The sequence below is a fragment of the Nerophis ophidion genome, linkage group LG04 (assembly GCF_033978795.1).
Source record: "Nerophis ophidion isolate RoL-2023_Sa linkage group LG04, RoL_Noph_v1.0, whole genome shotgun sequence".
NCBI lineage: Eukaryota > Metazoa > Chordata > Actinopteri > Syngnathiformes > Syngnathidae > Nerophis > Nerophis ophidion.
In genome coordinates, this window is record NC_084614.1 from 81,166,238 (window position 1) to 81,190,552 (window position 24,315).

Here is a 24,315-nt window from a genome sequence, read left to right on the forward strand (position 1 = left end):
GTCATGCCATTGCTTAGACTTGTTTTGACACATTGTTCAACAGGAGGCTAGGTACTTCAAAGCAAACATTTTATTGCTTTGTGCAAACATCCCAATATTCAAGTGGATGTTAGGCTACTATGTGATGCATGTAATATGTCGAAATGACACGTCACATATGTAAGAATTCTTATTTTGGAATTCTTTTGGAAGTCTTCTGACTCCACTGCAGCGTGAGCAACAGCCCCGCCCCCTGCAGCACACTATTTTAAGCCACCTCCTGTTTGAAGGCTCATTCCCTCTCCAGCAGTCGATCAGAACACATCCTGCTCACGGAGGACACACAGGGAGAGTCGGCATTTGGCACAGGGATTTCAAGGAAGCATCCCACCCACTGGTGGAACCAGGTGAGTCCCAGTGGGCGTGGCCCAGCCAGCCTGACGAGGCCTGAAAGGCCGAAACGCGCGTCGCTGGATGTTTGTCCGCATGTGTCGTCATTGCATTTAACGCCTGTCTCGGATTGCTTGCTTTTCAGGGTCCTTTCAGGGGGTCTCGCTGTGGCGCAGGCGTTCCCGATTCGGATTGCTTAATTGCAGAGTCCTCGGGATGTCCTGCGTTTGGCGGGGGCGTGGCCTAGGCAGACTGTCGAAGGACTGTGCACACTCCTCCCCGCCCACTACCCTTCCCCCGACCCTACCACTAAACCTAACCAGCCCGCGCCTCCAGTCTGCCGTCAATAGGTGGCGCTCTGCCAGTGCGGATCCTCTGGGGGCCTTGTCGGTGAGTACTCTGTTTCATTTGTGCGAGTGTAGTGACGGGGCAACAAGTCATGCCATTGCTTAGACTTGTTTTGACACATTGTTCAACAGGAGGCTAGGTACTTCAAAGCAAACATTTTATTGCTTTGTGCAAACATCCCAATATTCAAGTGGATGTTAGGCTACTATGTGATGCATGTAATATGTCGAAATGACACGTCACATATGTAAGAATTCTTATTTTGGAATTCTTTTGGAAGTCTTCTGACTCCACTGCAGCGTGAGCAACAGCCCCGCCCCCTGCAGCACACTATTTTAAGCCACCTCCTGTTTGAAGGCTCATTCCCTCTCCAGCAGTCGATCAGAACACATCCTGCTCACGGAGGACACACAGGGAGAGTCGGCATTTGGCACAGGGATTTCAAGGAAGCATCCCACCCACTGGTGGAACCAGGTGAGTCCCAGTGGGCGTGGCCCAGCCAGCCTGACGAGGCCTGAAAGGCCGAAACGCGCGTCGCTGGATGTTTGTCCGCATGTGTCGTCATTGCATTTAACGCCTGTCTCGGATTGCTTGCTTTTCAGGGTCCTTTCAGGGGGTCTCGCTGTGGCGCAGGCGTTCCCGATTCGGATTGCTTAATTGCAGAGTCCTCGGGATGTCCTGCGTTTGGCGGGGGCGTGGCCTAGGCAGACTGTCGAAGGACTGTGCACACTCCTCCCCGCCCACTACCCTTCCCCCGACCCTACCACTAAACCTAACCCTAACCCTAACCCTAACCCTAACCCTAACCCTAAACCTAACCCCAACCCTAACCCTAACCCTAACCCTAACCCTAAACCCTAACCCTAACCCTAACCCTAACCCTACTCGACAGAAGAACACCACCACCCACCTGGTGCAACACTTCCTCCGGCACGGGTGGGCTTCTGTCCGGGTTTGTGTCATCCAGCACGACTCCAAATGGAGTGCAGGCCAACGGCGACACGCCGAACGCCTGTGGATGACCAAATTGGGCACTAGACATCCGGGGGGCCTCAATGAGGCGTGAGTGCGAGCCCGCTGGGCCATAGACGGACCGTGCACACCCCTCTTATATTCTTTTTTACACTCTTTTATCGCCCTTCCCCCACCCCTTACCCTAACCCTAACCACTCTCCTTTTTCACTCCTAAAACCTACCCATCTCTCTTTTCTTTACACCTAACACCTACCCATCTCTCCTTCTCTTTATACCTAACCCTAACTCCTAACTCTAACCCTAACCCCAACCCCAACCCCAACCCTAACCCTAACCCTAACCCTAACCCTAACCCTAACCCTAACCCTAACCCTAACCGTGTGTTGTTGGGGGGCCACAAGTTTGACACACAAACTTGTCTCAGACACTACAATAAACAGGAGTTGGAGAAAAGATCAAAGCAAACATTTTCATGCTTTAAATAAACACCATGATACTTACCTGTGTGTTTGTCCACATTGTGATGCACACATCATGTCGAGTAGACACATCACAAATGTAGGATTAGTTTGGAGAGTCATAACATCGACACTGCAGTGTTGAGCGTGAGCCCCGCCCACTGCAGACCTCCCTATATATTCTCCTCCTGCTCAAAACGGCTCAGTACTCTCCGGCAGTCGAATGGAGCACATCCTGCTGTGGAGACAAATAGAGAAGCCGTAAGTCTCGGGGATTAGAAGTGCCCCACCTACTAGGGAATTAGAAGTGTCCCAGTAGGCATAGACTTTGCAGTGAAAAAGATGATAACGTCCTGCAATCAGTGCAAAGCCAGCCTGAAGAGGTCAAGAGACCGAAACGCGTCGCTGGATGGCAGGGCCAGTCATGCCCGTCACTAATTTGGCTGTATGTGTCTGACGCAGCATGCGCATCTTTCAGGGTCTTCGGGGGTTCCGGGGTTGGTGTGGGCGTCGCCCGGGCGGGCTGCAGACGGACTGTGCATTCCCCTTCCCCCAATCCTAACCCTAACCATAATCCTAACCCAACCCCAACCACAAACCTAACCCTAACCCTAACCCTTTTCTTTTTTTCACACTCTCTCTCTCTCTATCCCTCTCCCTCTCCTCTCCTAAACCTAACCTTTACTCTCTCCTCTCCTAAACCTAACCCTTTACTCTCTCTCTCATCTCACTCTCTCTCTCTCTCTCTCTCACTCACTCTCTCTCTCTCTCTCTCTCTCTCTCTCTCTCTCTCTCTCTCTCTCTCTATCTCACTCTCTCTCTCTCCTAACCCTAACCCCAACCCCAACCACAAACCTAACCCTAACCGGTTGGGTTTAGGGTTGGGGTTGGGGTTAGGGTTGGGGTTGGGGTTAGGGTTGGGATTTGGGTTAGAAGGTAGGTCTTAGGCATAGAAAGACAGTCGGTTGGGGTTAGGGTTGGGGTTAGGGTTGGGGTTAGGGTTGGGGTTAGGGTTGGGGTTTGGGGTTGGGGTTAGGGTTGGGGTTAGAGGGTAGGTCTTAGGCATAGAAAAGACAGTCGGTTGGGTTTAGGGTTGGGGTTGGGGTTAGGGTTGGGGTTGGGGTTAGGGTTGGGATTTGGGTTAGAAGGTAGGTCTTAGGCATAGAAAGACAGTCGGTTGGGGTTAGGGTTGGGGTTAGGTTTAGGGTAAGGGTAAGGATTTGGGTTGGGGTTAGGGTTGGGGTTGGGGTTAGGGTTGGGGTTGTGGTTGGGATTGGGGTTAGAGGGTAGGTCTTAGGCATAGAAAGGCAGTTGGTTAGGGTTGGGGTAAGGATTTGGGTTAGGGTTAGGGTTGGGGTTAGGTTTAGGGTAAGGGTAAGGATTTGGGTTGGGGTTAGGGTTGGGTTGGGTTTGTGGTTGGGGTTGTGGTTGGGATTGGGGTTAGAGGGTAGGTTTTAGGCATAGAAAGGCAGTTGGTTAGGGTTGGGGTAAGGGTAAGGATTTAGGGTTAGATTTAAAGAGAAAGAGAGACGGGTAGGATTCAGGCATGGAAAGAAAGTCGGTTAGGGTTGGGGTTAGAGGGTAGGTTTTAGGCATAGAAAGACAGTCGGTTGGGGTTAGGGTAGGGGTTGGGGTTGGGGTTAGGGTTAGGGTTGGGGTTGGGATCTGGGTTAGAAGGTAGGTCTTAGGCATAGAAAGACAGTCGGTTGGGGTTAGGGTTGGGGTTAGGGTTGGGGTTGGGGTTAGGGTTGGGGTTAGGGTTGGGGTTAGGGTTAGAGGGTAGGTCTTAGGCATAGAAAAGACAGTCAGTTAGGGTTAGGGTTGGGGTAAGGATTTGGGTTAAAGTAAGGGTTGGGGTAAGGATTTGGGTTGGGGTTAGGGTTGGGCTTAGGGTTGGGGTAAGGGTAAGGTTTCGGGTTGGGGTTAGGTTTAGGGTTGGGGTTAGGGTTAGAGGGTAGGTTTTAGGCATAGGAAAGACAGTCGGTTAGGGTTAGGGTTGGGGTAAGGATTTGGGTTAGGGTAAGGGTTGGGGTTAGGGTTGGGGTAAGGATTTGGGTTAGGGTTGGGGTTAGGGTTGTGGTTGGGATTGGGGTTAGAGGGTAGGTCTTAGGCATAGATAGACAGTCGGTTGAGGTTAGGGTTGGTGTTAGGGATGGTGTTAGGGTTGGGGTTAGGGTTGGGGTTAGAGGATAGGTCTTAGGGATAGAAAAGACAGTCGGTTAGGGTTAGGGTTGGGGTAAGGATTTGGGTTAGGGTAAGGGTTGGGGTTAGGGTAAGGGTAAGGATTTGGGTTGGGGTTAGGGTTGGGGTAAGGGTAAGGATTTGGGTTGGGGTTAGGGTTGGGGTTGGGGTTGGGATTGGGGTTAGAGGGTAGGTTTTAGGCATAGAAAGACAGGTTAGGGTTAGATTTAAAGGGAAAGAGAGACGGGTAGGTCTTAGGCATAGAAAGAAAGTCGGTTAGGGTTGGGGTTAGAGGGTAGGTTTTAGGCATAGAAAGACAGTCGGTTAGGGTTGGGGTTAGGATTGGGGTTAGGGTTGGGGTAAGGATTAGGGTTAGGGTTAGAGGGTAGGTCTTAGGCATAGAAAGAAAGTCGGTTAGGGTTGGGGTTAGAGGGTAGGTTTTAGGCATAGAAAGACAGTCGGTTAGGGTTAGGGTTGGGGTAAGGGTAAGGATTTGGGTTAAGGTTAGGTTTTAGGCATAGAAAGACAGTCGGTTGGGGTAAGGGTTGGGGTTGGTGTTAGGGTTAGGATTATGGTTAGGGTTGGGGTTGGGGTTGGGGTTGGGGTTAGGGTTGGGGTAAGGAGTTGGGGTAAGGAGTTGGGGTAAGGAGTTGGGGTTTGGGGTTAGGGTTGGGGTTAGGATTATGGTTAGGGTTAGGGTTAGGGTTAGAGTTGGGGTTGGGGTTTGGGTTTGGGGTTAGGGTTGGGGTTGGGGTTGGGGTTAGGGTTGGGGTAAGGAGTTGGGGTAAGGAGTTGGGGTTTGGGGTTAGGGTTGGGGTTGGGGTTGGGGTTTGGGTTTGGGGTTAGGGTTGGGGTTGGGGTTGGGGTTAGGGTTGGGGTAAGGAGTTGGGGTAAGGAGTTGGGGTTTGGGGTTAGGGTTGGGGTTAGGGTTAGGGTTAGGGTTAGAGTTGGGGTTGGGGTTGGGGTTTGGGGTTAGGGTTGGGGTTGGGGTTGGGGTTAGGGTTGGGGTAAGGAGTTGGGGTAAGGAGTTGGGGTTTGGGGTTAGGGTTGGGGTTGGGGTTGGGGTTTGGGTTTGGGGTTAGGGTTGGGGTTGGGGTTGGGGTTAGGGTTGGGGTAAGGAGTTGGGGTAAGGAGTTGGGGTTTGGGGTTAGGGTTGGGGTTAGGGTTAGGGTTAGGGTTAGAGTTGGGGTTGGGGTTGGGGTTTGGGGTTAGGGTTGGGGTTGGGGTTGGGGTTGGGGTAAGGAGTTGGGGTAAGGAGTTGGGGTTTGGGGTTAGGGTTGGGGTTAGGGTTAGGGTTAGGGTTAGAGTTGGAGTTGGGGTTTGGGTTTGGGGTTAGGGTTGGGGTTGGGGTTGGGGTTGGGGTTGGGGTTAGGGTTGGGGTAAGGAGTTGGGGTAAGGAGTTGGGGTTTGGGGTTAGGGTTGGGGTTAGGGTTAGGATTAGGGTTAGAGTTGGGGTTGGGGTTTGGGGTTTGGGTTGGGGTTAGGGTTAGGGTTAGGGTTAGGGTTAGAGTTGGGGTTGGGGTTTGGGTTTGGGGTTAGGGTTGGGTTAGGGTTAGGGTTAGAGTTGGGGTTGGGGTTTGGGTTTGGGGTTAGGGTTGGGGTTAGGGTTAGGGTTAGGGTTGGGGGTTGGGGTTGGGGTTGGGGTTAGGGTTGGGGTTAGGGTTGGAGTTGGGGTTTGGGGTTGGGGTTAGGGTTAGGGTTTGGGTTAGGGTTAGGGTTGGGGTTAGGGTTAGGGTTGGGGTAAGGAGTTGGGGTCTGGGTTAGGGTTGGGGTTAGAGGGTAGGTCTTAACTATAGAAAGAAAGTCTGTTAGGGTTGGGGTTAGAGGGTAAGTTTTAGGCATAGAAAGACAGTCGGTTAGGGTTGGGTTAGGATTGGGGTTAGGGTTGGGGTAAGTATTTAGGGTTGGATTTAAAGAGAAAGAGAGAAAGGTAGGATTTAGGCATAGAAAGTCGGTTAGGGTTGGGGTTAGGATTGGGGTCAGGGGGTAGGTTTTAGGCAAAGAAAGACAGTCGGTTAGGGTTGGGGTTTGGATTGGGGTCATGGGGTAGGTTTTAGGCATAGAAAGACAGTCGGTTAGGGTAAGGATTTGGGTTAGGATAAGGGTTAGGTTTTAGGCATAGACAGACAGTCGGTTAGGGTTGGGGTAAGGGTAAGGATTTGGGTTAGGTTAAGGGTTGGGTTAGGGTAAGGTTAGGGTTGGGGTTGGGGTTGGGGTTGGGATTGGGGTTGGGGTTAGAGGGTAGGTCTTTGACATAGAAAGACAGTCGGTTAGGGTTGGGGTAAGGGTAAGGATTTAGGGTTAGATTTAAAGAGAAAGAGAGACGGGTAGGATTCAGGCATAGAAAGAAAGTCGGTTAGGGTTGGGGTTAGAGGGTAGGTTTTAGGCATAGAAAAGACAGTCGGTTAGGGTTGGGGTTAGGATTGGGGTTAGGGTTGGGGTAAGGATTTAGGGTTAGATTTAAAGAGAAAGCGAGATGGGTAGCATTTAGGCATCGAAAGAAAGTCGTTTAGGGTTGGGGTTATGGTTAGGGTTAGAGGGTAGGTTTTAGGCATAGAAAGACAGTCGGTTAGGGTTGGGGTTAGGGTTAACCCTCTAACCCTAACCCCAATTCGTTGTACGTTTGTATACTGACTAAAAAAAAAGTGCATACATATGTACACATTGGTACAAATGTATACACGTTTAAATATGTATATGTAAGCATATGTATACACACACATTACTGTAGATGAAACTAAACATGTCCCTACCTTTAAGACATGTGTTTCCAATCCGTCTGTCAGCTCCCATCGTTCCAGGAATTCTTCGGGAACCAGGCAAATCATGTGGTCCTTGTGGAACCATTAATCACGGAGGACCAGAATAGCCGGTTGTTCAACGGCACAGCCCTTTTAGTGCTCACTGCTACTGCTGCCAGCCTCTCTGTCACAAAAAAGAGATTCATTTAGGAACTGTATAATGTAGAGATTAAAAATATACCATACATACATCTTATACACCAGGGGGCACCAACCTTTTTGAAACCAAGGGTTACTTCTTGAGTACTGATTTATGCGAAAGCCTACCAGTTTGTTACACACTTAAATAAATTGCCAAAAATAGCCAATTTGCTACATTTACCTTTAGCTCTATGTTATTATTAATAATAAATATGTGGAAAAACTGATCTTAATGATTTAGGGTTAGGGTTAAGGTTAGCTAGCCACTAACATTTTTTAACAAATCATGAATTACTTTGCACCATGTTTGTACAAATAATAACTCACGTAAAATACAAAAGTCAACTCTCATCATGTCACACTTTGAACTGGACACCAAATCTGATATCTGTTTCTTTGTCAGTTAGTGGGAAACCTGGCATGGCATTCTGTTAACTAGTGTGTTGTACTCTGCTGTGTAACTAGAAACTGCAACTCTGAGTGAGTCTTGCAGATGTGCATCAGTGAGGCTTGTTCTGTGTTTCTTCTTGATGAAGTTCATGTCAGAAAAGGCTGATTCACAAAGATAAGTGGAACCAAACAGGCTTGCAACCTTCATAGTTGCTGCACATACACCACTGTACTTTTCTGTGTGAACAAAGCACCAAAAGTTTGGTGCAGCCTGGTGGGCTTAACATTTTAAATTTTCAGGAAAGAAGAGGAATGAATTTAAAAGGTAAAAAGGTATATGTGTTTAAAAATCCTAAAATCATTTTCAAGAATGTATTTTTTCTCTTAAATTGTCTTTCTGAAAGTTATAAGAAGCAAAGTAAAAAGACAGGGTCTTTAAAATATTTTCTTGGATTTTCTAATTAAATTTTAGTTTTGTCTCTCTTAGAATTAAAAATGTCGAGCAAAGCGAGAGTTGGGGTTAACCCTAACCCTGATAGTACATAAATATAATTTAAAAAATAGAGGCAGCTCACTGGTAAGTGCTGCTATTTGAGCTATTTTTAGAACAGGCCAGCGGGCTACTCATCTGGTCCTTACGTGTTAGGGTCAGGGTTAGGGTGTCCGCGTTGGTGACCCCTGTTATACACAATAACTTATTCCTTACTATAAAACACTAACCCTAACCTCTCCACCACATCTCCACACATCTTCCAACATTTTCGGTTTTGATTTGATTTTGGCTAACTGTCATTTTCAATTTTGACATATTGAACTGAAACTTTACATATGTAATAGAGTTTTTGTTTACAATAACAAGCAATTGATTATTTTTTGGGAGGGAAATTAGAGTGGTAAAGCTCACCTTGCAACATTCTTTATACCACATCAATAATATGCTGGTCAGATATATCTTGTCCCTGAAGAGAAGAACAACATTGTGTAAAAGTGACAACCATTACATTTCCCAAACAGTGAGTGGACTCACCGGTGGACCCTCAATACCCGGCCTGCCATGCACACCGCTCATGCCTTTCAACCCCCGAGGACCAGGCAGTCCAGGGGGTCCTACATCACCTGGCTTCCCAGAGTCTCCATGTTGGACCATTATGTCCAAGGTCTCCTCACTCTGTGCTGCAAACACATACAAGTGCATGAAGTGTATATTTACTTAACACATGATCATACACAACTCACCTGTCCTTTAGTGCCAGATTCTCCAGACATACCCTGTCACACCCAAACAATCATGAGATACTGATTTTAAAAATTGCAAGTTCTTGTCCTTTAGATTTGTTTTCCTCCGTTCAGTAAGCACAGCACCCAGAAACATTTGTGCCCCAATCCTAACCCTAACCATAATCCTAACCCTAACCCTAACCCTAACCCTAACCCTAACCCTAACCTAACCTAACCCTAACCCTAACCCTAACCCTAACCCTAACCCTAACCCTAACCCTAACCCTAACCCTAACCCTAACCCTAACCCTAACCCTAACCCTAACCCTAACCCTAACCCTAACCCAAGATTCCTTTCTGCTCAGCTATTCATTAAAACGAAACAAGGGATGTCCAAAACTTTACCACAAAGGGCCGCACACTTAAAAGTTAACGAATGTAGGGGCCATTTTGGTTTTTAAAACCTTAAGGTCTTTCCTTGATTGTTAAAAGTCTTAGGGACCCAAAATGGGTCTCAGTCAAATAGTATATTATTTGTCTTTGCTTTCAATATTTAAATATCAACAGGTCAACTTCAGAAAGTTCAAAATGACTGGTCTTACTTTTCCCCTTTCTCACCAGCTAGCCCCTCCACGTCGGAGTCTACCTTCAAGCAGAAAACAGAATATTTGTTAGTGTTTCATATTGAAGGCTCCAATCATTCACAAACAAAAGTGATACTCACAATGTCTCCATTGGGTCCACCTCTTCTTTGGAAGCCCTTTGAATGAGGAGACAAACATACATGTATAACATGGAGTTAAAAATATCCTGTAAATACATCTTGTACATGATAACTAATTCCACTACCTTCTATAAAACACTACCTTTAGAAGAAAGTGTAAGTATTGATGTACTACAGTACAAGGATAGAAACACTTATATAATTTTGAACTTTAGGGGAAATAGTGAGTATTGATGGACAGAAACACTTATATACTATCTTTACAAAAAAAACTATGTATTGATGTACAGGGACAGATATACTTAGTTTACTGTTATATTTAGAATAAAGTGTACTACAGTACAAGGACAGAATCACTTGTATAATATATTATCTTTAGAAGAAAATGTATGTATTGATGTACTGAAATACTTGTATAGTATACTACCTTTAGGAGAAAGTACATGACAAGGATAGAAACACTTACAGTTGTGATCAAAATTATTCAACGCCCACACAATTTTGGTGTTTTAGCAAGTTGGACATTTATTCCGTATTTTATTTATAGTCATATCAAATAAAGATGCATTAAGTAGACAAATGCAAATTGAATTACAACATTATATGTTGTAACATACCAAACAGTGTCATTTCTCTTAATATTTCAGTGACAAAATTATTCAACCCCTTGAAGATCTTAACTCTTAAGAACATAATTTGAATAAGATATTTTCAATCGGGTGTTGAAAACACCTGTAGATGTGATTAGAAGCATAAAGAGCAAAATTAAACTGATTGAAAAAGACTGTGACGCTCAGCTTCTTGTAGTGGGTCAATGGTGTATTTGCAACATGGTGAAGTCCAGGGAGTAGTCAAAGAAGTCAAGAAAGGAGGTCATTTCTCTTCATAAGAAAGGATATGGATATAAGAAAATAGCAAAGACATTACACATTCCAAGAGACACAGTTGGGAGCATAATTTGCAAGTTTAAAGCTAAAGACACAGTGGAAACACTACCTGGGCGTGGTAGAAAGAGGATGCTGTGTGCAACTGCTGTCCGGTATTTGGAGCGTACAGTGGTGAAAAACCCCCGGGTAACAGCTGAGGAACTACAACAGGACATTGCAGAGGGGGGAACGCAGGTTTCGTCCCAGACAATAAGGTGCGCACTACGAGATGAAGGCCTCCATGCCAGAACTCCCAGGTGCACACCACTTCTGACTACCAGGCACAAGAAAAATAGACTCCAGTATGCCAAAAATCATCTGGAGAACCCCCAAAGTTTTTGGGAAACTGTTCTATGGAGTGATGAGACAAAACTGGAACTCTTTGGGCCTATGAATCAAGGTTATGTCTGGAGGAGAAAAAAATGAAGCTTACAAAGAGAAGAACACCTTGCCTACTGTTAAGCATGGTGGGGGGTCAATCATGCTCTGGGGGTGTTTCTCTGCCTCAGGTAGCGGGAATCTCCAGCGCGTTCAAGGCATTATGAATTCTATTTCCTAGCAGGATATATTAGCTGCAAATGTCATGAAGTCAGTGAGGAAGCTGAGGCTTGGGAGACGTTGGACCTTCCAACAGGACAAGGATCCCAAGCAACCTCCAAATCAACATCAGAGTGGTTGCAGAAGAAGGGCTGGGAGACTCTGGAGTGGCCTTCACAGTCACCAGACCTAAATCCTCTAGAAAAGCTGTGGTGGGACTTGAAGAAGGCAGTTGCAGCACGCAAGCCCAAGAATATGAATGAACTGGAGGCCTTTGCCCAAGAGGAATGGGCTAAAATACCTGTAGATGCTTGCAAGAAGCTTGTGTCCGGTTATGTATCACGTTTGAAGGATGTCATTACTGCCAAAGGCTGTTCTACTAAGTACTAAAGATGCATGTAACCAGGGGGTTGAATCATTTTGTCAATGAGATATTAATAAAAATGTCCTTTTTTGGTATTTTGTAAAATACAGTGTTACAATTTAAGTTGCATTTGTCTATTTGATACATCTTTATTTGATATGACTATAAACAAAATAAGGAATAAATGTCCAACTTGCTAAAACACCTAAATTGTGTGGGGGTTGAATAATTTTGATCACAACTGTATATGCTATCAATAGAAGTCAGTTTAAGTAATGGTGTGCTACAAATACAAGGAGAGAAAGACTTGGATCATTTACTATCTTTAGAATAAGTGTAAGTATTGATGTACTACAGCCCAAGGATAGAAACACTTATACAGTGCCCTCCAAAAGTATTGGAACAGTGAGGCCAGTTCCTTTATTTTTGTTGTAGACTGAAAACATTTGGGTTTGACATCAAAAGATGAATATAAGACAAGAGATCAACATTTTAGCTTTCATTTCCAAGTATTTACATCTGGATCTGATACACAACTTGTAAGATAATATTATTTGTAATGGAACACAACACTTTTAGGTGAATAAAACTATTGGAACTGTTACGGCTACTCTGTCGTTCCAAAAAGTTTCGAAAAAACTAAAATAAAGATAGCCGAGTAGCCTTGAAGAGAAGGTTTAATACTCACTAAATTCCTTAAGCACTCGCGGAGATATTTCAAGATTCAAAATGTTGATTATTTATTTTCACAAACAAAAAATATTCTTTGTGGTTGACTTTCTACATAACCAAAATAACTTATTTCGTGGTAAAAAAAACTATTTCACTCCTCACTCCATCATGACAGACAGACAAAGGGAGCGCCCAGCTGTCCTGTCTTCTTAATCATGGGAGGAGGAAGTGGATTAGGGTTGAATCAATCTTTTCGTTATGTGACTGTGTTTTGAATTGTGAGCAGTCAATCAGAGCATGTTTGCCATTAAAATACTACATAAAGGGATGATACCACTGGGTGTGGTTTGAGCAGGTTGCAGTGGAACAGAGTATTTTACAGCGCTTCCTGCTGACTCTGTATTCACAGCTACTGAAGTAGCAAAGCTGCTGTTTATGCCTCTAATTGGTTTTAGTCCACTTGTGCTTTTTGGAAGAGGCCTTTTTGTTATTTGGTCCTGAATGTCTCCAAACAATGGATCCAAAAGCATCTTGGCATGCATTTCTAGAAAATACACAAAATTGTTGAATCTGATTCTCCTGACAGTCCTCTGTTGTGTCTCATAAGCTGTGCTTTGCCACTTTTCTCTGAGTTTGTAGGGTAGTTTGGATGTAATCAGCCTTAGGTTTGATGGGATATCAAGTTCCTCCAAATGCTGTAAATCTTGCATTACATTACAGCATCCTCTCAAATACATTGCATATGCATGAAGCATTTTTCCATCCTCAGCTTTAATTGCTGTCCAATTTAAGGCTTTTTCCAAGTAACCTCCCGAAATGTTCATCTCATTTCCAAAGTGTTCCTTTGAGAGGCGCCTTGCTTCATTATAGCCCCTACTGGCTTCCATGTGCAAACAGCTGTGAACCAAGTCTCTTGGCAAACCAGATGCAAACTGTTCAAAGTAGTAGAGTCGGTCTTGATGATTCTCAGTCTTGTCTTCAATCAAGTGTTCAAATGCATGGATAAAAGACTGATATGCCAGTGGGTTACCATCAAACAGACATCTCTCTAGCTGGTAGTAGAGTTTTTGCTGTGAGACAATGAGTTTTACGATTTCACTTTGTCTTTGAATAACCATTTCCAAGTTATCATGAGCAGCATTAATAACCACATTATCTTGTGCAGAGTGATTTATTATGAGTCTGATTTACACTCTGGGTCTTGTGTTTTTTAATTGCATTTTTGTTTTGAGGTTTATTTAGATCTTCTGATGTGCTGGTGTTCCTTTTAGGTAGAGGTCTGTGGAGACTTAAGATGGTTTGGTGAAGTGGGGTTTTGTGTATTACACCAAACTCTATAAAGTCCACATTGCTCGCCATAGTTTCTCTTTCATGGTGAGAATCATAATACTCAGTCATGGGTTCCTGAGCCACCTCATTACTTTCATGAATTAAATCACTTTGAAGGATTTGTATTTTAGCAGTTGATGCTGCGAGATCTGCTTCCAACTCCATTTGCTCCATCTTTGCTTTAAGCTTTGTTTCCTCCAGTTACATTTGCTCCATCTTTGCTTAAAGCTTTGTTTCCTCCAGTTGCAAGATGTGTTTTTCCTTCAGTGCAGCAGCTCGAGCCACTGTAGCAGCCTGTTACGCTTTGGCCCTTTTTAATTCTGAGGATACTGAGGAACATCTAGAAGCTTTTGATCCAGTGACAGACTTTGATTTGTGAGATAAATTTGATATGCTGTCCAGTGGTCCAACTTTTGATTGTGCAATTTCTCTTTTCCATGTTTCATGAAATAATTCACATTTATTATTCTGGGTTCATACCAGTCATAATAATCATTTTCCTTTTCCTCTCCTGATAGCAAGTTTTGCACAAAGTTGTGAGCATTTTTAAATCCATCCACAGCTCTTTTAAATACTTCAAAATCATCATTGACTTTATCAGCATTTCTAACATGAGTCATCAAAGTCTTTATTTCATTTAGCCTCCTTGTGCACGCGCCCAGTCTGCCTCTGCGCAAAGCAATGCGCGTTCTCGGCATGTGGTCGGCCTCAGCTGCCGTCTCAGGTGTGCCAGACATCATTCCAAATAATCACACTGCTCAATTTATTTTCCACTTAGTCCATTGTTTAGTTCATTCCTATATGTCCTTCCAACATGTGCATTTCACATCCACAATCTGCAACTTTCCTTTCTATAGCGTTAAAATGATTCCATACAGCGCAGCGGCGCGATCATTCATTCATTCATGACGTTCATCAGCTGATTTTACTCACGGCCCGCCGGCTGCTTGCTGTCGTCGGTGCAGAGCGATCGTGGATGGTCCTTCGGGTCTACAGTGTAGTTTGTTTACTTGTTACGGCTACTCTGTCGTTCCAAAAAGTTTAAAAAAAATTACAATAAAGATAGCCAAGTAGCCTTGAGGAGGAGGTTTAATACTCACTAAATTCCTTAATAAGCACTCGGGGAGATATTTCTAGATTGAAAATGTTGATAATATATTTTCACAAACAAAAAATATTCTCCGTTGTTGACTTTCTACATAATCAAAATAACTTATTTGGTGGTAGACAAACTATTTCACTCCTCACTCCTTCAGCATGACAGACAGAGAAAGGGAACGCCCAGCTGTCCTTTCTTCTTAATCATAGGAGGAGGAAGTGGCTCACTTAATCATAATCAATCTAAAACAGCCAATAATTAATCAACATCATCATTGACATTATTGGATTAGATTGTCAAAACAATTAATAAATAAATAATATAGATAGGCTCCAACAGGAACATATAAACTTAAAATACATTAAAGTGTATAGGACTTAATATTTAGTTGCAAAACTTTTGTGATGCTTTCCCAGGCTTTCTCCATAGCCTTTTTCAGTTTTGTTTGTTTTGGGGGGGGGGGGGTGCGGGGGGGGGGTTACTCCTGTCAGTCTCCTCTTCAGCAGGTAAAATACATGCTCTATTGGGTTTAAGTCTGGAGACTGACTTAGCCAGTCTAAAACCTTCCACTTCTTGCCCCTGATCAACTCCTTTGTTGTTTTGGCAGTGTGTTTTGGGTCGTTATCTTGCTGCATGATGAAGGATCTCCCAATCAGTTTAGTTGCATCTTTCTTTAAATTAGAAGACTAAATGTTTCTGTAGACTTCTGAGTTCATTTTGCTGCTGCCATCATGGGTTACATCATCAATGAAGATGACGTCCCAGAAGAAGCCTTGCAAGCCCAAGCCATGACATTAGCTCTGCCGTGTTTCACATATGAGCTTGTATGTTTGGGATCATGAGCAGATCCTTTCTTTCTCCAAACTTTCGCCTTTCCATCACTTTGGAAGAAGATAATCTTTGTCTCATCAGTCCATAAAACATTTTCCCAGAATTTTTTAGGCTCATCCCTGCACCTTTTGGCCAAAATGTAGCCTGGCCTTCCAATTATTCTTGCTATCGAGTGGTTTGCATCTTCTGGTGTAATCTCTGTACTTCTGTTCATGAAGTCTTCTGCAAACAGTAGATTGTGATACCTTCACTCCTGCCCTCAGGAGGTTGTTGCTGATGTCACTAACAGTTGTTCTTTATAGCTCTTACAATGTTTCTTTCATCAACTGCTGATGTTTTCCTTGGTCCTGTTCCACGTCTGTAGCCTAGTACACCAGTGGTTTCTTTCTTCTTCAGAACATTCCAAACGGTTGTACTCACTATGGCCAATGCTTGTGCAATGGCTCTGATTGAATGTCCATCTTCTCTCAGATTCACAATTGCTTTGTTTTCACCCATAGACCCATAGACTCTCATTTTCATGTTGGCGCCAACTCTAAATGCAGTCTGCACAGGTAAAACCTATCCTACTCAATCTGAAACTGAGCTCAGACATTTAGTGCTATTTAGTGTTTGAATAATCAATGTAATTGGGAAACACCTGGGCAACAACACACACCTGTCAGTCACATGTTCCGATACTTTTGCTCTCATGAAAAATGGGTAGGTTGAACCAAAAGGTGCTATCTTCTAAGTTGTGTATCAGATCCAGATGCAAATACCTGGAAATAAAAACTAACATGTTGATCTATTGTCCCATACTCATCTTTTACTGTCAAACCCAAATGTTTTCAGTCTACAACAAAAATAAACAAATTGGACTCACTGTTCCAATACTTTTGGAGGGCACTGTATGTATAGTACCCTTAGAAGAAACTAAGTATTGATGTACTGAAACACTTACACGTTCTTCTAAAGATAGAATATTGTATAAGTATTCGTGTACTGAAATACTTCAAAGACAGTTTAAGTAATGATGTACTACAATGCATGGACAGAAATACTTATATAATCTTTAGAATAAAGTTTATGTATTGATGTTCTATAGTACAACGACATAAATACTTGGACATTGTATCTTTAGAAGAAACTAAGTATTGATTTACTGACATACTTTTACAATACACTATCTTTGGAAATAAGTGTAAGTATTTATGTACTGAAGTACTTATATAGGAGAAATTGTATGTATTGATGTACTGAAATACTTATATAAAATACTATCTTAAGGGGGATGTAATATTGATGTACAACAAGGACGCAAACACTTTAGAAAAAAAAGTGTAACTACACACGTATATGCTATCTTTTGTAGTATTGGTGTACTACAGTACAAGGCTAGAAACACATACTATATTTCGAAGAGAGTGTATGTATTGATGCACTACAGTATAAGGACAGAAATACTTATATAATACAGCAAGTTTAAAGGACAGCAGGTTAGGCCACCGTGAGCTGAGACAGTCTCTACACAAGTCCCAGTATGTAATGTGATAAATGGCATAAACGCGCCAGTGACACAAGATTTGAAGTCATTTACACTATATATATCCGCCTCTCTGCAATTGGTGAGATATATTCTACTCACGAGGGTGATTTGGCTGAAAATAAGGTGCCTCGAACGCCGAGTGGCCCATTGTTCCCCTGCAACTATGCCACAACGCGGATCAAAGGAATCTAAACACGTCCGTGATCAATTGTCCTCTAGGGATTTGGACGAAAATGCAATGTTTACTCCGGACGATCGAAAAATGTTGCGAGCTATGGTTGAAAAACTGGACATTTTGATTGAACTAATAACTGACGTTCCAGAGCTGAAAAAAATCAGTCAAGTACAATCACGCTGAAATGGTGGAGATTAAAAAGGAAAAGACGACACTAAAAGTTGAGTTAACAAGCCAGGAACTCGAAACTACTAGACTGACAACAGAGAGCGAGAAATTAAAGGCGGACTTGTTGGAACTCCGCTGCAGGAGCATGCGGGACAAGTTGCTGATTATGAAGATGAAGGTGACAAGATGGCTGCCAATGCTTCTCCCTGCTCAGAGTCTCTCTACAATTCATCAAATATATCTGGAATCTGAGACAAATATCTTGAAATGCTCCATTGCTGATGGTGAAGGAATACTTTACTTCACTACTTTGGGGATATTGCAACAACATTGGACTCTGAAAAAGGTATTTTAGGAGTATCAAATCAAGGCCCAAACAGGCCTTCTGAAAACTTCAGTGCAGCTCATCAAGTTACCGTATTTTCCGCGCTATAAGCCGCATCTAAAAACCAAACATTTTCTCAAAAGATGACAGTGCGGCTTATAACCCGGTGCGCCTTATATATGTTTTAATATAAATATTTATTTTCATAGAGTTTAGGTTTCGCAACTACGGTAAACAGCCGCCATCTTTTTTCCCCGTAGAAGAGGAAGCCCTTCTTCTTCTACGGTAAGCAACCGCCAAGGTAAGCACCCGCCTACCTGGAAAGAGGAAGCGCTTCTTCTTCTACGGTAAGCAACCGCCAAGGTAAGCACCCGCCTACCTGGAAAGAGGAAGCGCTTCTTCTTCTACGGTACGCAACCGCCAAGGTAAGCACCCGCCCACCTGGAAAGAGGAAGCGCTTCTTCTTCTACGGTACGCAACCGCCAAGGTAAGCACCCGCCCCCGTAGAAGAAGAAGCGCGCGGCTAATCCGATTCATTTCATTTGTGTGTTTCTGTAAAGACGACCACAAAATGGCTCCTACTAAAAGACACGCGTACAACGCAGAATTCAAACTCAAGGAAATAAGTCACGCAGAAGAACACGGAAATAGAGCAGCAGCGAGAGAATTGAACATAAATGAATCAATGGTGCTTAGGTGGAGGAAGCAACAAGATGACCTGCGCCAAGTAAAGAAGACAACACAGAGTTTGAGGGAACAAAGCAAGATGGCAAGAGTTGGAGGACAAACTCTAACAGTGGGTTGTTGAGCAGAGAGCAGCAAGCAGAAGTGTCAGTAACATCACTATTCCAATGAAGGCAACAGCGCCAGCAAGCGAACTTCACTTAGATGATTTTAAAGGTGGAGCTTCTTGGTGTTTCCGGTTCATGAAAAGACGCAATCTCTCCGTCCGCACACGGACTACTATTTCACAGCAACTGCCAAAAGACTTTCAAAAAAAGCTGGCTACTTTCCGCGCATATTGTAAAAACAAGATAGCTGAAAAAAGATCCGGCCAGGAAGGCAGGATTCATGGAACTGCCGGACAGCAACAGCGACACTGACTCTGATGACTTCGACGAGACGGAGCCCGCCATTTTGGATGCCGTATTCGCCCAATTTTTTAATTCAGACACCGAAGAAGAAAAATTCTAGGGATTTATGGATGAGGAATAACTTCTGAAGGTGAGCTTTAAATGTTTATTTTGTGTGCTGTGACATTAACGTTCGACCAAAGTTGAGTTATTGATGTTGCTATTGCTCTGCAATATTTTGAGTGTTACTATTGTTGTGATTGCACATTCGCACACTGGTTTGTATTATTAAAGTTTGACTGACCTATCTGACTGTTTTTTTGACATTCCCTTTAGCGCAGCATGGGCGCGGCTTATGACCCGGTGCGGCTTATAGGTTTACAAAGTTTTTAAATATGCCATTCATTGAAGGTGCGGCTTATAACACGGGGCGGCTTATAGCGCGGAAAATACGGTACCTAAAATACCTGTGTAAAATTACTTGAAAAGATGACAATAACAATTAAAAAGTTGTCAGAGGAACTTGAAGAGATAAAGAAATCTCTAAACTTCATGGGTGAAGAGATTGCTAAGGTTCTAAAGCAACAAGGAAACATCATGGGCCTCATGGAGGAAGTGAAGGAGCTGAAGGAGAATGTGATCCAGAGAGACAAAAGGATTGAACTTTTGGAGCAGAGATGTGAGGATTTGGAGCAACAATCACTTGTCAATGACATTGTGGTCACAGGACTAGAGCTGAAACACCGCAGTTATGCTCGAGTTACAGCTGGGCTGAACCAAGGTGAAGATGCTCCTACGGAGGAACTTGAAACTCTTGAGCAAAAACTCCTGGACTTTTTCAGAGGTAAAAACATCATCGTTGAGAAACAAAACATATCAACATGCTATTCATTTCCAAACAAGAATGTTAAAGCAAGACCAATAATAGTGATGCAGATGGTTAACCAGAAACACAAAATGGAGCTGCTGAGACAGTCCAAAAAGCTAAAGGGCACTGGAATTTATCTGAATGAGCACCTGACAAAGAAAAATGGTGAAATTCCAAGAAGTGGCCGCATTCTCAGGAAAGAAAATAAGATTCAATCTACATGGACGAGACATGGCAAAGTCTACATAAAGCCAAATGGATCGGATCAAATGAAGCCAATATGGATTAAAAACGTGAAAGACTTGGAACAATTTAAATAACTTGTTGAATCAGGACAACAAATGGTATGTGGACAATGAAAATGTATGGTACACATGGTATATGGACATTAGGATTATGGATGATGTGTGTTTTTTTAAGTTATATCGTACATTTTAGTACATTATTGATATTTTGGTTAAACTTCTTTGGAGGATGACTAATAATGACTTTTATATTTCTGACGAGGAAGAAAGCAGTATAGCTGGGCAAGAAGATATTCAAGACAGGATAAGCTGTAAGGAACTAAATTTAAGTTATTTAGAAATGAATGATGATAAAGTAGGAGAATTGTGTAATGACATTGATCCAGAAATTAATCTAAGTGGATTACATAACATAAATGTTTCATATTACTCAGAGGATAGTTTTAAAAATGTGGATTTAAAGGGTTTTTTGCTTATTCATTTTAATAGTAGAAGTCTCAGGGCTAATTTTGAGAAGATACAAGAGTGTTTGGAATCTTTAAAATCAACATTCCAAGCAATTGCATCTCAGAGACATGGTTGACAGATGAAATTAATGATATGTTTATATTAGAAGGTTATGATTTTTATAATATAAATAGAAAAAATTAAAAAGGAGGTGGCGTTGCGTTCTATGTACAAAAAAAATATGGCTGTGAAATTATCGACAGTCTAGTTATAGATGATGTTATGGAGAGTATGACTATAAAAATACAAATAAACAATGAACGTAGTGCATATTTGAGTTGTATTTATAGGACACCTGGGTCACATGTAGAGCTTTTCCATGACAGCCTACTAAAAGTACTTGGAAAACTAGCTAACAAGAAATGTGTCTTTGTGTGTGGAGATTTCAATTTTGATTTATTAAAATGGAGAACCCATAAACCAACTAATGACTTTATAAATGAAATGTTTACTTATGGTTTGCAACCAATAATTGATAAACCAAGCAGAATAACGCGAGAATCTGCTACCCTCATTGACAATATTTTTACAAATATCCATGACATAACTACAGGTGGAATACTCCTTAGTGACATCACAGATCATTTTCCAGTGTTTGTGAATATTCAAAGTATGATTGTAAATAATATAGCACAAAAACATTGTTCAAATTAACAAGATTAAGGACACCTGAAAGAATACAAGCATTTAAGAATGAGCTTTCAAAATGTTTCTGGGAAGGGGTGTATGTTGAAAATTGTAATGATTCATACAGGGCATTTCTGTTTAAATGGATAGAACTTTATAATTCCTGCTGTCCAGTCGTGAAGTCCACACTAAAGAAAGTGAGTAAAAATAAGCCTTGGATGACGAAGGGTCTAGTAATGGCCTCCAATAGAAAAAATGTTCTGTATGATAGTTACTTAAAAAATAAAACTGAACAAAATGAAAGGGAGTATAAAATTTATAAAAATAAGTTGACTTCTATTCTACGAAAGCAAAAGAAAAGTTATTATAACGAGAAATTTGAAGATAGCAAAAATAATATTAAACAAACATGGAACACAATCAACCAGGTTTTAGGTAATAGATGTAAAAATCATGAGACTCCGAGCTACTTTATAAATGATAATAATATAAAACTAAACAAAAAAGAAATGATAGTGGAAGAATTTAATGACTATTTTGTTAATATGGACCCTGCACTTGCAGAAAAAATACCTGTTTATGAAGACACAGGCTTGACTAAAAACACAATAAACCCTCATTTAAAATCAATGTTTTTGAGTGGAGTAACAAAAGTGGATATAATTCAAACAGTAAGAGCCTTTAAAAGTAAAACATCTACAGACATACATCACACAGATATGGTAATTATTAAAGAATGTATTCATTTAATTCCTAAGCCATTGGCTCACATATGTAATCAATCATTCATGTGTGGATACTTCCCAGATGATATGAAGATAGCAAAGGTTATTCCTGTTTTTAAAAACGGAAATAAGCATCTTATGGAAAATTATAGACCGATTTCAATACTCACTCAATTTTCAAAAATTTTAGAAAAGCTTTTTACAAAACAGTTAAATAATTTTCTGGAAAAAAAACACTTTGCTTAAGCAGCAGCAGTATGGTTTTAGGGAAAATCGAACAACTACGTATGCAGTAATGCATATGCTGGAGGAGGTTAGTACTGCTATGGATAATGATGAATTTACAATAGCCATCTATATTGATTTAAAAAAGGCCTTCGATACCATTGACCACAGACAGTTAATAAATAAGTTGGATAAGTACGGCATCCGAGGGCCAGCTCTGTCCTGGATCAAGAGCTATCTAGAAAATAGAAAACAATGTGTTCAGGTGGATAATACAATATCTGGATTTAAAAATATAGTTTGTGGAATTCCACAGGGTTCTATAATTGGTCCTAAGTTATTTACAATTTTCATTAATGATTTTTGTGATGCATCAAGTTTCTTAACATTTTTTATGTTTGCTGATGATACAACTATCCTTGGGCTTCACGGTGGCAGAGGGGTTAGTGCGTCTGCCTCACAATACGAAGGTCCTGCAGTCCTGGGTTCAAATCCAGGCTCGGGATCTTTCTGTGTGGAGTTTGCATGTTCTCCCCGTGAATGCGTGGGTTCCCTCCGGGTACTCCGGCTTCCTCCCACTTCCAAAGACATGCACCTGAGGATAGGTTGATTGGCAACACTAAATTGGCCCTAGTGTGTGAATGTGAGTGTGAATGTTGTCCGTCTATCTGTGTTGGCCCTGCGATGAGGTGGCGACTTGTCCAGGGTGTACCCTGCCTTCCGCCCGATTGTAGCTGAGATAGGCGCCAGCGCCCCCCGCGACCCCGAAAGGGAATAAGCGGTAGGAAATGGATGGGATGGATGGACAACTATCCTTTGTTCTGGAAAATCTTTTAATGAACTTTTGGTTTTTGATACTTTTTTTATTAGTAGATTGCACAGTACAGTACATATTCCGTACAATTGACCACTAAATGGTAACACCCGAATAAGTTTTTCAACTTGTTTAAGTCGGGGTCCACGTTAATCAATTCATGGTAAAAATAGAACAAGAAATGACAGTGCTTAAAAACTGGTTTGATATGAATAAATTATCACTTAATATTGCTAAAACTAAATTTATGATATTTGGTACCAAAACTGAGGTATCTAATGAAGTAAATATTAAAATAAATGGATATAAAATTTAGCGTGTCTTTGATACTAAGTTTTTGGGAGTTATAATTGATTATAAATGATCATGGAGACAACATGTAAATTATATAAAAACAAAAATATCAAAAACACTTGGTGTTTTGTATAAAACTAAATAATTACTTAATTATAATTCTTTGTTAAAAATGTATTATACTTTGATACTTCCATACATGACATACTGTGTAGAACTCTGGGGAACCACTTTTAAAACCATAACTAATGATATTGTTTTGCTGCAAAAAAAGCTGTACGGCTAATAAACAAAGCAGGATATTATGACCATACCCATCCATTATTTGTTAAATCAAAACTTATGAAATTTCAAGATATTGTTTATATTAAAATAACACAGATAATGTTCAAAGCAAAAATAAATACTCTTCCAGAAGGAATTCAAAAATACTTCTCTCTACAGACCAGCAAATACAATCTAAGAGATGAATCTAAGTTTATTTTACCAAAAGCAAGACCAGTGGTTAAATGTAGATGTTTATCTGTTCTCGGTGTTAATTTGTGGAATTCTGTTGGTAAAGAAATAAAAATGAGTGACTCAGTATTTAATTTCAAAAAGAACATGTCACAATGTATTTTAAAAAGTTATGTGAACTACAAATTTATGTTTGTTTGGTTAAATGTTGTATTTAGAAGGTATGTATGTTTATCTATTTACAGAAAAGTGTATGTGTGTAGGTACATATTTTTGTATTGTTTGTTGGGGGGCAGCTTGAATGTGGATGCTGAATGACTATATTTCTTTTTGTGTTGCAGAATTATTAGAAAAGGTAACTTAATTGAATGTAAAAAATGTATGTTGGGCATATAAGCTTTTTTGCTTCTGCCTGTTTCAGTTATGTTATTCATTTTTGAATCGTGATCTATGTTTGAATATGTTTTTGTTAGACTGAAAATAAACTGAACTGAACTGAACTGAAAGATGTAGAAGTGATTTACAGCATCGCGGAGAACCTCGTCACAGCCATTCTGCAGAAGCAACTCGGCATTTCGGATGAAGAAGTCAAGAGGATCCAAATGGAACGAGCACACAGGATTGGCAAACGCAAAGAGGATGCTAGACCGAGACCTATGGTTGTAAAGTTGATCAACTCCAAATGCAAAGACGGAGTGCTTGCTCTGTCCAGAGGGTTACTAACCCACCTCAATCTTTACAAAAGATTAAAAATGTTATGGATGCATTTGATTTAATTGACATCTGGAGATTAAAAAATACTAGGTTAGTACAATATATGTGGAGAAGACAAAACCAGGCAAGTCCTATTGACTATTTTTTATATACCATTTTCATTGCTAAACAAAGTGACTGCAATATCAATCAATGATAAATTGTGTTC

The 24,315-nt window shown here is 41.6% G+C and overlaps 1 long non-coding RNA gene across 1 annotated transcript; it reads right to left on the reverse strand.

The window, feature by feature from the left end:
• Window positions 1–2,235: 2,235 nt before the first annotated feature.
• LOC133552026 (uncharacterized) lies at window positions 2,236–9,527 on the reverse strand. Its single transcript, XR_009806601.1, has 6 exons — window positions 9,484–9,527; window positions 8,900–8,932; window positions 8,691–8,836; window positions 8,568–8,622; window positions 7,085–7,256; window positions 2,236–2,388 (listed from the first exon to the last, which is right to left on the reverse strand). It is a non-coding gene; the product is annotated as an uncharacterized LOC133552026 (long non-coding RNA).
• Window positions 9,528–24,315: the final 14,788 nt, after the last annotated feature.